Source organism: Cydia splendana, unplaced genomic scaffold (assembly GCF_910591565.1).
Source record: "Cydia splendana unplaced genomic scaffold, ilCydSple1.2 scaffold_48_ctg1, whole genome shotgun sequence".
Taxonomy (NCBI): Eukaryota; Metazoa; Arthropoda; class Insecta; order Lepidoptera; family Tortricidae; genus Cydia; species Cydia splendana.
The window spans coordinates 1,222,206-1,235,973 of NW_026946891.1; the positions used below are offsets into that span (position 1 = coordinate 1,222,206).

Genomic DNA, 13,768 nt, shown 5'->3' on the forward strand with positions numbered 1-13,768 from the left:
TTCAATTTATCGGCAATTTAAAATTAACTAAACAGGGAACTGTATCGAATCCGGCCCATTTAGTGGAGAAAGCCCTTGTCTTAAAATTGTTTTAAAGTGCCGACGGTTACAGGAGATGAATATTGTTATCTTTGATAACATGTGGTTTCTCGCTGTAACGTCAAAGTTCGTCTAGATTATTTCAATCAGAAAGAAAAGTAACGTTGTGGTATATTGTCATATAACATGGTTCAATCTAAAATTAATTCTAATTTAGGTCTACAAGTTTTCCTTTTGTCAACTAAATTGTAACTGCAAGTATTTTTTTCTATTATTAGTGACGTAACTAATTAAGAAGTTATAGGATTTGTTTATGTGTAATAATTATTACCTATGCCATGCCCGCACTATTTATTTTGTAAACAAGATTTTTATAAATTAATAAAAAATTGTAGCCAAAGAGGCTACTTTATGTAACAAACTATTTATATATATAATCCTGGTCACTACGGCACCAAAAATGTACCTTAACCCTCTACTAACTAATCTACTTTAATAGAACTCAACCAGAATTGATTATAAATTAAGAAAAATAGATTAATTTGGCCATGTGATCGTCTAGTGAAATTAATACATTGTGAACCTTAGTACCCATCGTCTTTTATGTGCAGACTGATTAGATTTGGATTCAAAATATTACCCCTAAAATACCCTATGTAATTGTAAATATTGCTACTGTAATTTATATATTATAACACTATCGTATGAAAAACAAAATCATATGAAGAATAAATAATAAATTATATTTTTTAGATTTTATCTCCTACCGAGCCCTACCGTGACCAGTTACCATGAACAGTAGTATAAGCCCTTGTTGTTTGTAATTATATTTTCCTTTTATATCCATTCGCTAACAACCTAGCTAGCTAAAGGAAAATATTTATATGTAACTGGTGCAAATATTAATACGTACAAACATACTTTATCTACTGTCACGCCTCGGATGAAGACGGGTCTCTAAACTAAATAATACCTATTTTATTTTGTTATGTTTTTAATAGGTATTTGTAAGCACTATGTAATATTTACTTTTATCTGCGTTCGGAACCTATTTTCAGACAAGAGGAAACGCCAAGAAACTCATCTGGATATTCTTACCATAAATGTATGGAATACTGAAGCAATCGTCTATTAAACATGACTTAATTCCCTTAGTTACCCCGATATAGAAAAGCCCAAATTGTCACTAGTGAACTGCTTCGCCTGTCACTAGCTCCCTATAACAAAATTATTTAGTATGTCCTCAAATAACTTTGTTCCCCTGTCTCACCCAATATAATAATGTATTACCTTTAAATCATATCTAATGTACGAGCCTCAGTAACCCATCCATATGCTACTACAACTAAACTTTAATTTTATTCTGTATTTTAAAACAGTTAACAATCTAATGATTTTAACACTGTGTGTAACCAAAATATATGTGAGAGAATAAATAATAATAAAGAAAGAAATAATAAATAACCCTAACTCCCAAATAATGACTCTACCCTAACTCTACCCCAATGTCCCTATTCTAATGTGTAAATCTAGAGGCGAACCTCTATCTTTACAGGGAGGAATGTGTGTAAGAGGGACCCTAATTTAAGCTGTAAACGTTCGGCCGACAAAACCGAGGTATTGCAAACCCTAGTGTCTGTGTGATTGCCTCCCTCCGCAGTGTAGGCCGTAGCCAAGGGTACTGACGAATAAGGCGCCCTATTCCAAATATAAAATGTGAATATATAAATATATATAATATAGGAGCGGTGGTGGCCGAGTGGATATGACGTCCGACTTTCAATCCGGAGGTCGCGGGTTCAAATCCTGGCTCGTACCAATGAGTTTTTCGGAACTTATGTACGAAATATCATTTGATGTTTACCACTAGCTTTTCGGTGAAGGAAAACATCGTGAGGAAACCTGCATACATCTGCGAAGAAATTCAAAGGTGTATGTGAAGTCCCCAATCCGCATTGGGCTAGCGTGGGGACTATAGCCCAAGCCCTCTCGCGCATGAGAGGAGGCCTGTGCCCAGCAGTGGGACGTATATAGGCTGAAATGATGATGATGATGATGATATAACAAGACCACGCTTCTTCAATTACCAACAGATTTCAGTGAGTAAAGATTACTCCTAATGATCCACACGTGAGATCCTCACATCCCTCTGTCAGACCTTGAAGAGAACGTAAGAGGTATAATCGTCACCTGTGTAGGTAAAAAGGTTGACGCCAGGCCCCTCTCGCGACCTGGACCTAACACTCTACTGGATTCCCGGAAAAGCCTGTTTATCACCGCTAGGTTAGGCGTTTCCGGTTGATTGACCGTGCAATCAGACACTAATCTGGCTCTAAAACACAAAAAACACCAAAACACACGTAAGTATTTACACTGAACTAACAATTGAACAGTCTGACAAAAAGCAGCATAGTAGCTACGTAAAGTCAAACATCCAATCGTCAAAATAACACCTTTGTTTTAACGTCTACGGGCGAGCCAGAGATCGTGACAATCCGACGGACAAAAATAGAATAATCAGTTCCCAGCTTGGCGTGGGGGTATTTATAACCATAAAAGACATTAACGAAACGCGTTTGACGCATTTGACGCGTTAGGCGCACTTCAATATAAGATCTTTGTTATTTATTTCCTTTAAACTCGAGTACCAATCTTGAGTAGTTTTAGCAAAGAGATGTGCTTCCCATAAGACAAGTAAAGTCAAAAGAAACCCCTCGCCTCGGAAATCAAGACAAAGTTACTCTCTAACAGATGGCGCCACTCCCTTGATATTAAACAATTCTAACTCACATCAATGTAAAAAACACGGATCAAAGCACATGACGTTCCAAAATTAATAAAAATCATTTATGTCTATATGTAAATATATACGTTTTATGGATATTTTTATACATTTTCATCTCTAGTTTCAATACTGCGTCAACAGATGGCAGCATAATCTTCGCGACTACAAAATTCACCGACAGTAATTCTCTATACACATTCCATTCTCTTTGGTTTCAGCGAATCACTTTTTCTGATTAATGGCCCACTACGAAACTTGACTCTGTTAAGTTTTTTGTTTGTTGTTTCGGATTTCTCGTGAGAATGTTTTGTTTTTATTTAAAATTAATTTACTGAATGCATACATTATAGTTACTTACATGTATTTATTTTAATTAACATTGGTACATAATAATTGAGGTTTTAAAGTTTATGAAAATATTATCGATTAATCAGCTGTGTCAATCATTATTTATGTTAACTAGATCAGCTAGTGCGTCTAGTTACAGTCGCCCCCTCGAGAATTTGCAATGTATGCATATACACATACATGTAGAATTCTCGGACCCTATTCGAATAAAAATGAAAATTATATCCTTAATTTGTTGGTATTATCCCCTTTTTTCCCCCTTGTATACTAAACGTGTGGTGTATGATGTGTGTTTAAACCAATACTCATTGATTGTGATTGATTAGATATAAAACTCAGATCATTGAATTTTAATAATGTATTATGATTATCTTTTCGTCACGATTTTCCTACCAGTCTAGGCTATTGGGTCGTGAATCCAATAAACTCTAGTAGCTCGATTTTATGGTTTCATCCTAGTCTATGGATCTTTCTATCCGGCGACTTAACCACATTGTCCGGTTAATAAATTAACCAATAAAACCTCCCTTCACAACGTAGAAAAAACATTTGGTATAAGTACTGGGATACTCATTCTCCATTAATCAAAATCCAATCCGAATTCCATTACCAAATCATCCCTCCCAATCAAGTTTTCTTGGAAAATGTCACATACATGAACAAGATATTTGCCTTCAAACTTACTCCCATATTAACAATAAAGTGTTAAAGAAACCTAAAATACCATGATAATATCCTGATACTTGTATCAAAATATTACCTTCACAAACATAACATAGGTTTAAATCAAAACTACTATGTAATGTTTGTAAATAGATCCTAATAAAAATATTTATACATGAAAATAAAAAATAATAATATAAAAAAAATATTTTATAACTACCTACAGTACTATAAACACTTCACCATTATAACATATGAAAATAAGTCTTACTTGTAGACATTTTAATACATCTTTATATTTAAGAAATAATAAGATAAATCAATTTTTTATATAAATCCATATCTCAAAAAGCTCTATAAAATATATTTAAAAATAATGCACCAATAACTCTTTCGCATATAATAATGTGATAATGCATGTTCGTTGACATGTCATCATCGTGTTTTGATATCAAAGGTCTTATTCACGATGAGGTGTGTAATTAGTCATGGGCTTAGCTTCTTGTGGAGTGTATAGTCAACAAAAACTACCCTTTGAAATGGGTCGAATCGTCATACGATTTTAGCCTACTGATAAGAATTTGTTGACTATTTTGTGTATTATTCGCAACAAAATACCAACAAATCCAGGTTGATTGCAATCTGACATTTGCCTAACCGTAAAAATCATTCATACAAAAATACAAAATTTCACACACTTCTTGCAAAATCTCCAGATATCCATCAATCTATTATTATAATTAAATAAGTTAATAATCTTTCATTGTCTTTCAATTGCCAGTTCATTCAATTCTTACTAGGCCATTTCTACAGATAGCCAACGTCAATGATTTGCAATCAAAATAAAATGCATCAAATAAAACTTAATTTTTATTTATGAAAAAACAATATTTCTGACATAACCCCAAGCTCCCTCCTATTTATTATAAACAATACCAAAAAATTGTATTTGCAAAACTATTTATATTGAAGTTAAACAAATTCAGTTGAAATAACGTTAATACCATGTTAGTTAACGTTGCGTTATTACATCTTACTATGGCAATACGATAACTCATTATTTTATTATGGCAACCCCGCAAAGATGCGCCTCGAAAATGATAATGGAGAGATGCATCGCGCGTCTATCTGTCCGTTGTCATTGAACAGTTTTAAATTTTACCCGATGTAGTGCAATTGGGTGTTATTGTGAAGTGTAGTGCTATAGTGAATTTTGTTGTTGAACAAATAATTGGTAAGTTTGAATGTATTTCTTACTTTTTATTTCTACATTTTATCTAATCATTTATGTATACAACTGAACTCGTTAATTTTGTATATTTATGCCAATGTTTCTGCATTATGTATATACCACATGTATTATTTTATCGCTAACTCTCGCGTGAACTATTTATTATATAGTATTATTTTTAAAGTATTAACCCCAAATATATTTTTGTTCTCTTGATATGCAGAGTAAGATAAATATTGAATTTCATGTTTTTAATAAATAGTTATTATATTTGATGATAATGTAACAAATTTTATGTTAAAGTATTTATTTAATATTCAAAAATACCATTGTATTAATATTTTATATAACGTATTTCTAAACATGTTAATTCTTTGTACATTTACACTATAAATACTAGACATGCCAAAAATATTTGCAACTATTCGGCATTCCACCTAGTCAACCACCTTTGCTGAATAATCAGTATTCAATCTAAATCACTATTCATGATATATTTATTCGATACTTGTGTATTTTTACTATCTAAATTAATTAAATAACACTTTATCTCTAACTTTGTACTCAAAACACCACGCATTTCAACAGCAGGTAAAGATCCCTTCGAGCCGTTGGCTGATTTTTTGTTACAAACTCCAACATGTGCATTCAATATGACTCTTCTGTGTAATTCTATTGTTTTAAACGGTTCTTTGTTTATACGACCGATGGCTTCAAATCTAACTTTCTAAATTTTATGACTTCAACATGTTTTTATGACAGTGGATATTATTTCCTTAAATCCAAGTTTACAATATTTTAAATGATTATATTTCAATTAATTTGATTGCTAGCAACATCAGTGAATACTATAAATACTTCCCTTACTTTGTCTATGGCGTCCACAGTGGCGCCCCCTGGAATAAACCATAGGTTACAGATTGTCAATTTGTTATACGCAACGAAAAACCCTCATTTGAAGTGTTAACTTGTGTTTGTGAAGTGTACACTATTCAAAAATGCGACTTAAAGCAATTGACTACAAGATATTGCAATTCCCAATAATTTGGGACATCAATAATTTATATCATGGTGATGAATTTCTAACCGAACTTGCCCGTCTAGATCTTTTAATACTGTGTATGAAAGACGAACCTCACTATAATTTTCAAATGCTTAACAAGAAAATCAGGAATTTCAAGGACCGTCTCCGCAGATTAAGGGTATATAATTTTGTTTGTATACATTTATTTAATTATATTTATATTAAATAATTATATAACTATTTACATCATTATTATATTATATGTATATTTTGAGAAATATTTTATTTTAATAATCTGTTAATTTTTATTACAATACTGTTTAACGCTAAAACAAAAACATTTTTTTTTTTGTTATAGGAAAAACTAGTCACCAACGGACAACGATTCAGATACGTTATACAAATAATTCAAGCAGCTCCGGGGTCTCCACACCACGCTGTTATTGCTATTGAAGTAAGTATGATTAACAAATCAATAATGTTATTGCTGTATAAACATGCTTATTGCATTTAACTATGTTTATTTATTTTACAGCCTTCACCAAGTTTGCAAAATATACTTTTTGATATCCCGGAGCAAGTAGTTGAAAACGAAGAACCTCCGCTGGATTTCAACGTAAGTTGTTTTAATTTGAAGTATATTTATTTTACTTTCAGATTCCATAGAAACTTAATAATGTTTATTTGATTACTATTTTTCAGGCCCTCATAAATGAGTCCGGACTGTTAGACGACGTGGGTGATCCTATTTGATTCAACATTTTATGTAAGTAATACTCGGTTCTTTCTACTATCATACATTTTTGTTTTAATCTAAAGAACAATGTTTTTCTAGGAATGTCAACTTGGTAGAACACGGTCAGTTCTTTCAGTACGTAGTATATATTACGTAATGCTAATTTATATTTAATATGTTATATTATCCTACTGCCATTTTAATTACCCATAACATATAGATATGATTGGTAAATTGAACTCATTAGTTTACACCATATTATTTTTCTCGTTTAAAAACTTTGTTTACACTAACACGATAAGAAAGCGTCGTCACACACAGTTAAAGGAGTACCTGCTAACCTTTTTTTTCCCGATCTTTATAAGTGGCTGAATGCGTCTCACGATGTCTTTCAGCTATTTTTAGAACTATTGTTTTGATTTTAAGATTTTTAAATTTTTACATAATATGATTTCAGGATACGTAAGGCGTTCGTGTAAGATGATTATATGTAATTAGTCTTCCTAATTATGAGACAACATTTTCTAAGTAAGTTTGCTTTACCTAACCTAACATTTTTCAATTTTATTTAAATAAAATAATTATAATGAACTATATCGCAATAATCAAACATTTACTGTAATTATTTTCTAATGAATTTTTTTTTACAACAACTTTTTTTTTATTAAAAGTAATATAAATGTATGTCTTATTTAATATGTTATTGATAATTTTCATCTACCGAAATTTATGTCTACCAAAATAATTACAAAACATCTATGTTCTCTGTCTAAACTGAATACTTCCCGTTTTCCAGATGTTCCACATGACAAAAGACCGAGTGTCGCTGAATGCTGTTCCTTCATTTTATTTTAAGGTAATTAAAATGCTTACTTATTATTAACATACCAAAAACGATACTATTTATAATTAATATATTTTTCAAAATGATTTAATGAATTCAAGATATTTACTTTTCATCTCTCTTTTATTTAAAAGATATTTTGATTATATATTTTAATTTTTTTTTTTATAATAATAATAAAAAATAAATTTTTTTTTGTGAAAATCCACTACCGCTATTTGTGCCTTCGGGTAACATTAGGTAGCCCAACCCTTTAATATACATGCTTAAAGGGTTATTGTAAATTAACATATTTCTTTTTTTATGATAATTACTATTACACAAAATCAAAGTTATTACAAAATCAAAACCAAAGTTAGTTGCCTATTCTACGTGTATATGAATGAAGCGACTTGTATATGTGAATAGTGTTACTTTCACACATACGGACTACTGTTATGCCGGATGTGGATGGAAGACCCTATTCTAACCTACCTACTTATTTTTACAATTTTTTTTCTTTATTTCTAAAAATTCTTTATTCTAATTTGACACTTTGTTTTTTTTCTTAATAGCTATTAAAAATCTCTATAACAATATTACGTAGTTCCAAAAATTATTTATTCTAATTAGACATTTTTTTTTATTAAAAACCTTTATAACAATAATGCTTATGTATACATTTTTTTTCATTTAATAAAATAAAATTCTTAATGATTTCAGCTACAATACAACATTCAGCGCCTTCGCACTCGACTCGCCTTAATAGAACTTCTGTGCTACTATTCTAAACTTGGTAAGTACATTTAAACACGTCATTAATCTCTATGTTATATATTAGAAAAATTCAAAAATATTACTCAATGTCTAATACATCTATCCTTATAATATTTAACCTATTTTTTTTTTACTTTTTAATATTTTTTAACAGTTATTTTCTAGTCAAACCTTTTTATCAACATTAAAACATAACAATTAGTTCTGTTTATCTAATTAACATAACAATAAAAATACAGTCATTAACAAATGTCAGTTAAACATTACACAACGTTCACCGGATCAGCTATTTTTACTCAATTCGCCTTTATAATATATTGACAAATGTATTGTATTGTATTTACCTCGGTATATATTTGTATATGGATCTACTAAAATATATACGTTTGGATAGGGAATTGCTGCAATTACATAAGGTCCCTCATAAATTGCTTCGAACTTTTTTGTTATCTTTTGCTGAGCATTTGATTTATTTAACTTTTTTATTTTAACCCAATCCCCTATTTGAAATTGAATCAGTCTATAATTTTGATTAAACTTTGCCTGCCTTATCTCAGCTGCTTTCTTTAAATTTTCTCTAACCTTTTGCCTAATGTCCGCTATGTTTTTCTTTATATGACTAATAATTTCCTTATCAAATGTTAATTGCGTAGGCTGACCATACATTATTTCACATGGAGTGAACCCTGTACTATCATGAAACGTATTGTTATATAGAGTTTCTATCTTTGGTAATATTTTCACCCAACTTTGATGTCGTTTTTCACAGTAAGTCCTGAATAATACTCCAAGTTGTCTATTCACGCGTTCTGTAGTATTTGGACGAGGATTTCTAACTGTTGTATATATAGTTTTGACCCCCTTTTCTTTCATAAAACGCCTCCATTGATCACTAATAAACTGCGAGCCATTATCTGTTAAAATTGCTTTTGGTTGAATGATTTTAAAGAATTTTTTCATACTAACTACCACAGATAACGCTGTAGCCTTCCGTAACGCAAATAGTTTGATGAATTTACTAAATGAATCTTGCACTACCAAAATATAGCTCATTCCGAACTGTCCTGATGGTAAAGGCCCATAAAGATCCGCCATGACTAAATCTCCGATATCATTACTCACTATTGACTTACACGGTCCTACGTGTTTGATATTATCATTTTTCACCATTTGACAAGTATGACAAGTTCTTATTAGTTTTTTAACATCTTGCGTAATACCCCTCCAATAAAATCTATCTTTTATGTATTTTATGACCTTGTAAGCCCCTTGATGACCCATTTCTAAGTGTATTTGTTTTATTATATCCGATACTAACATTCTTGGCAAAAATATAACTTTATTTGGACTATTATCGGGTGTGAAGTACAATACACCATCCTGTAATGAGCATCTTTGAATTATTCGACCGATTCTATCACTAATATCACCATTTTCTAGACCTTGAATCATTTCGTCAATTTCGGGATCTTGTTTTTGTAATTCTTTAACCTTTTTTAATTTACTTATCAATTCTTTATTTATTTCTGTTTCAGTATAAAGAATCTCGGGCAGCCGTACTTTATCTTCCTGCAAAAGATCAGTTTGAGGTGGGTATTATCTAGATAACACATCCGCTCCTATATTATCTTTGCCTTTTATGTGTTCAATTTCATATTTAAACTGCTCTAAGTAATTGATCCAACGTATTACTCGCGCATTATATAATTTCCAGTTTTTGACAAATAGTAAAGCCTTATGATCCGTTTGAATAATAACCTTTGAACCTCTCAAATAAGTTTCGAACTTTTCTAAACAGTTAATAACGGCATAACATTCTTTTTCAGTCGTCGAATAATTTAATTGAGCCCCTCTTAGAGATTTACTATGAAACCCAAGAACTCTCATTTCCCCATTATCATCAAGTTGATAAAGTATGCCTGATAAGCCGATACCTGAGGAGTCTGTTTGCAAATAATAAGGTTTGCTAAAATCAGGATGTTGTAATTGAATAACATCTACGAAAGTCCTTTTTATTGTCTCAAAAGCTTTTTGTTCATTGACACCCCACTGCCACGTCACTCCTTTTTTCAATAAATGACACAATGATTGTACATTTTCGCTATAATTAGGGATAAATCTTCTATAAAAGTTACACAGTCCCAAGAAAGCTCTTAATTGTTTTATTTTTCTTGGAGCTGGAAATTCCTGTATCGCTTTAATTTTATCCGGATCGGTTTTTATTCCATCTACTGATACTATATATCCTAGCATGTGCACCTCTTTACATAGAAATTTGCATTTTTCTAAATTGCAAGTTAGGCCCGCTTTTCCTAATTTTCCCAACACTATATCTAAGTGTTCCAAATGTTGTTGCAAGGTACCGGTAGTAATTATGGCTAAATCGTCCAAGTAATTGACACAAAATTCGCGAACGTCATGACCAAGTATGCAATCCATAGCACGACTAAAACTTCCCACAGATGTTTTGAGTCCTTGCGGCAACACGTTATACACGTAAGATTTCCCATTAAAATTGAAACCTGTATATTTTTTACTTTCTTCCGATAGTGGTATTTGAAAATACGCATTATTCAAATCAATTACGCTTATAAATTTCGCTCCGTGAAATGAGTTTAATACGTCCAATTGTAAAGTTGGTTTTTCGGTTTCAGATATCATGTTCTTATTGATTTCACGCGCATCTAATAAGACTCTTATTGTTCCGTCTTTCTTTAATGTAAAGGTTAACGGACTACAGTATTCAGTTTGTGAACGACTAATAATTCCCTGTTCTTCTAATTCGCGTAATTTTAATTCTATTTTCTCGCGATACGCATATGGCACGGGGTACGTTCTCTTTACTACAGGTGCGCGTGATTCCATTTTTATCACATGTTGATAGCAATTAGCCCTGCCTAATTTTGAATCAAATAATGTTTTATGTTTTGTCAATACCGAATGTAAAGCTTTTTTCTCACTTTCTACTAACGGTATTCCGACTTTACATGTCACTTGCGTTTGAGATTGATTTGACGACTCTATACTGCATTGATCTTGCCATCCATTATATCGATCATGAAACGGTATCCAAGTAGTTTCACCTTTATATTCGACATTGACTCCACATTTCTCTTTTCTTAGGTCAATCGATACTACATTTTCCTTAATCCAGTCAAATCCTAATATCACTGGAAAACTTAGATTAGGTATTACTACAAACCCGATTTCCATCTGTAAATCATTTATACCGATAGGTAGTAATGCTGTAATTTTAATGTCTTTACTTTTGTGCCCTGACGCTGATTTGATATTAAAAGGCTTGATCGGCATTACTGGAATTTCAGGATATTTGTTTTTTACAACCTCCCAAAATTCCTCAGACATAGCCGTCACATCGCTATCTGTATCTAGCAAAGCTCTTATAAGAAAGTCTCGCATACGTATAATTACTTCACTCTTAAACGAACTTGATTCCGGAATTTCTTTTTCTTCCTCAAACACGGACGCGATAAATTCGTCATCTACATCAAATTCTACCAATTCGCTTTTTAATTTTAAAACGTTAATTAAATCATGTAACCCTATTAACTGGATCTTTTCTAAATTACTGTAACCTAATCCCACTCCTTGTTCACCATTGACTATTTCTAGTTCTATCGGCGCTCGCAACCCATTATTATTTTTTCCTAACAATTGGCCTGGCAACCAATTCATTCTATACATCATTTTTAGAATTTTGACCCTATCATCTGTTTCTGTAGCTGACCCGGGGACGTTTTTATCAGCAGATATTAGTTTTCCGAATCGTCGATAACTATTTCTTGCTCTATAACAGCTGTCGTTGCTTCTGGTTTCCGCCAATTTTGATATTGTGTCTGGTTTTTTCTCATAGTCTGATTGGATGGTTTCGAGGCCCCGGACGTTGATGGTACTGCTCGCGGCTCTTGTTTGTTTACGTCGTCCATCGCGCGTAGAAACTCGGCAGCTTCAAAGATAGTAATAATTTTTGATGACGCAAACGCTTGTTGTATATAACGAGGAAAGTGCCTCATTATATCAGTAACTAATTGATTCTCCGAGATAACATATGTCAACATTTTTGCTTGTCCAACCATTTGCACAAAATAATCATGCATACTATTTACTTTTGTTTTATCCCAAACTCCGTGAACAATATTCCTGCGTAATTCATTTTGTTCATGTGTCCCCCAGTAGGATTTGAGAAAGTCGGCTTTGAATTCTGCTACACTGGTCCACCTGTCTTTATACAATCTGGCCCAATCACGAACTGTTCCCTCTAAACATTCGAGAACCGATTCTATTTCATTTCCATCAGATACGACCCTTTTAAGATACATTTCTAGGTCTTCTAGAAATGTCACTGGATGCGATTTAGTTTTGCCGAACTTGGGACGTTCCATATTAGTGTTTTTAATATTGTATATGATTGTTTTCTTCTCTTCAGTAGAGAGCTCCTTTTCACTGCCTGAAACTGGTTCAATATGCTCTGTCTCTTCCATGAGTTGCTCCGATGTTGTATCTGCAGTCTCTATAGTTTCCTCTTGTACAGGACTAATTGCCATTGCAAGCTCGTTTCGTAGTTGACTAAGCCCTGCTGTCATTTTCTGTTCGGTCTGTTTTAGCAAATGATAGAACAATCCACGTCTAACATCTGGTTTCTTCTTTATGCTTCTACGAGGTACTCGTGCTTTTGGATTTACCCGCTCAACAGTACTTCTCTTGATTGACGGCGTAGTTTGTTGTATGCTTTGACGTGTAGATTTAGACTTAGCTGCGGCCTTTCGCTGTCTTGTAGACCTCTCCATTTTAATAGATTTTTAATTAATTAACTCACTTTTTGACACTGTTTTAACACTAATTTTCACTTATTTAAAACACTTAATAAACACACTTATTTAGGGTGGATTTCAGCACAAAAAATTTCACCATACAAAAAATTAATTTTTTTAAATGTTTAATTTAACACGATTCTAGCTGGGTAAAGTAATGGGGGGCTGTATATTGAGGATATGTATGGTATTTATACAATCATTTGTGGCTTATATTTGAAGTTATCGCTTTCGGAAAATAAAAACGCAAGATGGTGATGACAACCATGGTATGGTAATGACTCTTTTATAGACGGTAATGACACTGCATGTACGGTAATGACGATTTGGGAACTAATTTACATATGTATTAAAAACGTATTAAAAAAACAAAAACTTTTTTTAATTGTAAGACTTTAGAACTTTAATAAACATTACAAATAAAATGTTTTTGAACATAAGACTAGCTACATAAATTATTTTTAGAAAATTATAAAAATACATTTTATTCATATAAATAAATATATAACA

General features: G+C 32.0%; 2 long non-coding RNA genes across 5 annotated transcripts in view; both read left to right on the forward strand.

The window, feature by feature from the left end:
- Positions 1-13,768, forward strand: part of LOC134805683 (uncharacterized) — a 515,707-nt gene that overhangs the window by 221,322 nt on the left and 280,617 nt on the right. The gene's annotated exons all lie outside the window — the stretch shown is intronic.
- Positions 7,266-10,667, forward strand: LOC134805663 (uncharacterized). The gene is made up of 5 exons (XR_010146353.1): positions 7,266-7,354; positions 7,623-7,682; positions 8,373-8,445; positions 9,962-10,015; positions 10,253-10,667. It is a non-coding gene; the product is annotated as an uncharacterized LOC134805663 (long non-coding RNA).